A 3,678-nucleotide genomic window follows, 5' to 3' on the forward strand; every position below is an offset into this window, starting at 1 on the left:
GAACATAACGTGTAAGTATCATAAACTTGTGTTTGTCACAGAGGTTGTTATTACAAAATCCAATTAAAAAATCCCATAGACTTTTTGTGAGGGAACCAGGGCGATGCTAACTTCCAGTTTAGCCAACAAAAATACGTCATCACTACACTCGCTGACTCACTTCTCCCAATGTAAAGTGCGACTACAAACAAAACTCGGTGGCGTCACGCTCACCCAAGTTACATAGTCCAGAAACAGGCGCAGAGTGGCTGACACAGACAGTATTCACCCTTTTACAAGTCAATGTACCATCAAAATGATTTTGTGTTTTTAAGGTTCAGTAGTGACAGAATGTTGCAGGGGCAGCAAGCACTTCTGGAGAAAAGATAGTTCAGTGTTGAGTCTCATTCCCAGGTTGTCAACATAACGATGCTTTGGGTCGGTGGCCTGCCAACAAAAACATCATGTCCACATACACAAGTCAACATCAGACTTTTAGATTGTAATTTTGTGTCTGTTATCGTCTAAGACAATTCAAGTTTGTTTGGAAAGGGCTAGCATTTTTCAACAGCATTGTAATTTAGAGTGCTTCACATAAGAATAAAAAACTGCATTAAGACAGGCTGTAATCAGACAATAAGACAAAATAAAAGACGTGTGAATAGGATTTTGAACAGGCGATTTAAATTAAACTAAATATGAATCCAACTGAAAAAACAGAAAAGAGTTAATTAAAGTGCAGTGCAGGATATGAGTAAATAATAATCTGAGAGTTGGACTGATGTGATCATCTTTCTTGGTCTTTACGAGGACTGTGCTGTTTCTATTTAAAATTGGCTCTAATTTTCTTTTCCTCTGGTTATTTGGAAAACATTTCTGTATAATGTCTTGTTCTCATATCACCTGGCTGTGTGATGGAAAATGTAATTTCACGCTTGAGCCACATAGTTATGACCAGTGGCAAGATGTAAACCGGTTTAGAGTTATAATACCATTTGAGGCTGATCCTTGTATTATTACATTTTTGACAAAATTCAAAATCATACCATAAAACTACAAAGTCATCCACCACAGCTACATGTCCCTTTTATAAATAAAAACAAAGTAAAACCGTATGAAATTGCGTTGTCCTTTAAAGTCAGTTTATTCAGTCAGGAAAATGAAGAGAGTTTGTTTATTTAGTTTGTTTAGACAAAAAAAAAATCAGTCTGTGAAGATCTTTTTCTTCAGATTAAATCTGTAACTACATACAGTAGTGCGTCATCAAAAGGCTAATGTACAGTAATGTAATCTGACTGTTCGGGGATAAATAAACACTCGCGCGCTAAACACAAATGATCCCAATCAAACTTTTAAACACACTATTAAACAACCACCATCGTGGCAGAAATCTAACTGACCTGACTCAAGCACAAATGTTCACAGAAGAGGTAATGATTTATAGACGCATAAACAGCCATGATGCATTTAAACATGACAAACATGACATATTATTAGCGGCATTAGTTTTGCGTTAAACACTAGCTGCCATTATAATGTTTCATAATGCCACTCCACCAAATCAGCTCAAGCCCAGCCTGAACTGTAACTGTTAGTTCTGTATATTAAATAATGCTTTACTTTTCATGCATTCACACATGAATTTTACATCATCTTATTATTTGAGAGAATCATTACTGCTAAATCACCTTGTCCTATAAAACTCAGATAATGTGTTGGTCTTTGTGTGAAGCTGCACTTGCGATGGCACAAATACTCTGGTGATATGACTCATTTTGATCTGTTACAATAAAGTAGACGACCTAATTAAAAAAACAACCACTGTCCTGTTTTCCACAATGAATACAAGATAAATTAACGTTATAAAGGAAGGTGGGTTTATTTTGGATGTAATTGGCGTCATTGTTACAAGAGGGGAGTTTCGTTTTATGATGAAGAGGAGATGTGGGACAACCTGAGGAGAGACGAAGATCATTTTTAAAGATTTACTGGAGTCGTGTAGCCAGTCCTCAAGGATTTTGTACAGAGAACGTACGATGCTTTTGCATTGCAATCCTGGACTTTTGTCGCTTACATACAAACAACAATTTACATAAATAAATCTTTCTGAAAACATAGTTATATCCTGATTCATCTCTTTCATTACTTGTCATGAAAGCAAAGCCTTTGTATTTGATCACAAATGGCATATGATTTACGAGGCAGATTGCTGAGTAAACAAGAGACACACTTGACGGATGACTAAAACAACCAGCGGTCACGCCCTCATCACAGCTTTGTCTTTTGAAATCTGATGTGAGAGTGCGAGTAGCATCAACCGGAGTTCATTGGTAATTGAGCAATTCCAAAGAATCATCACACTCATCCCCACCCATGTCATCCTCCTACAGTAACATCTAGCCTCTTTTAGTGTATGGAGGTCAATCAGCAAGCACAGCAACAGGACGACAAGTTATTATTCTCGCAGCTTTGTCATAGGTGCGTTGTTTCTTAAAGCCCTTCGCGATGAAATGACACAGGTTACTAACATCACTGTTGCATAAGTCACAAAACTTGATGTGTTTCTTGTCTCCTGGAAGCTCTGGAGAAGCCCTGAAATGTTGTGACCTTTTAAAGACATTTCCTTTATTATGAAGTTGCCTTGCATTTGCATATCTAATTGGTTTATTTGAGGGAAAACCCCAAAGGTATTGAGGGAAGGTTAATATCTGTGATTCACACACAGTCACACCTTGAAGGCGCCACACAGATTACAGTCTTAATTGTATTCTTATAGAGTGGTGTTGTGATGACGTATTTTTGTAGGTTTACCCGGAAGTCAGCGTCGCCCTTGTTCCCTCGACAAAAGCCCATGGGATTTTTTAAATTGGATTTTGTAATACCACCTGTGTTTGCTCTGTGGCAAACACAAGCTCATGATACTTACACGTTATGTTCAGCAAGATAATCTTCACAGATGTACACCACTTTTGTCATTTTCGAACCATTAATTAAACCGCTGGAAGTAAAAAGCTAATGTTAGGCAATGAACAGACATTGCAGTCCCATGACTTACACACAATTTCTATCCACGCTTTCTGGAAATTGATCAATCTACAAGTTGTAAAGTTAGAGTTAGGATAGTTTGTAACTAAAGACAGACTAGTGAGAAGATGAGTCTCCGTGTTCGGTCCCTGACAACCTCTGTAGTTCTCATTTGACCATTTGTTGGCAACCGACATTTTTAAGACAAAGTAAAAATGCCCTTTAATCATTTAACACAGTGGTTGTATCGTTCAACAGAATCAGGCTAGCTGTTTCACCCACATTACAATGAATCCCACAGTTTATTTTTGCAAGAACCGTCCTACTCCACCTTTGATTGATTGTCTTCGTCGGTTGCATTTTCTATGCTTGACTCACACTGTTAACTTAAACTGTAGTGTGGGTATGTCTGTCTTTCTTGCGGCTCTGGTAGTTTACGTGCTGTAGTTCCCCCTTTTGCTTTAAGCACTTGGCCTAGAGTCATGAACCAGTAGAAGTAGAACCAGAGCCGCCAAATGCGTTCATCTCCTACACATAAAGTGTTTATCTGCATGTTCTGACTGATGTTCATCATTTGAAACAAGAGGAAACTGAGCAAGGAAACAAGTCACATCCTCCTCCAAACACCATTAGTTAACCTTATAAAATATGACAAGCCTCTGAGTTTATTGTATT

Source organism: Pagrus major, chromosome 11, assembly GCF_040436345.1.
Source record: "Pagrus major chromosome 11, Pma_NU_1.0".
Lineage (NCBI taxonomy): Eukaryota > Metazoa > Chordata > Actinopteri > Spariformes > Sparidae > Pagrus > Pagrus major.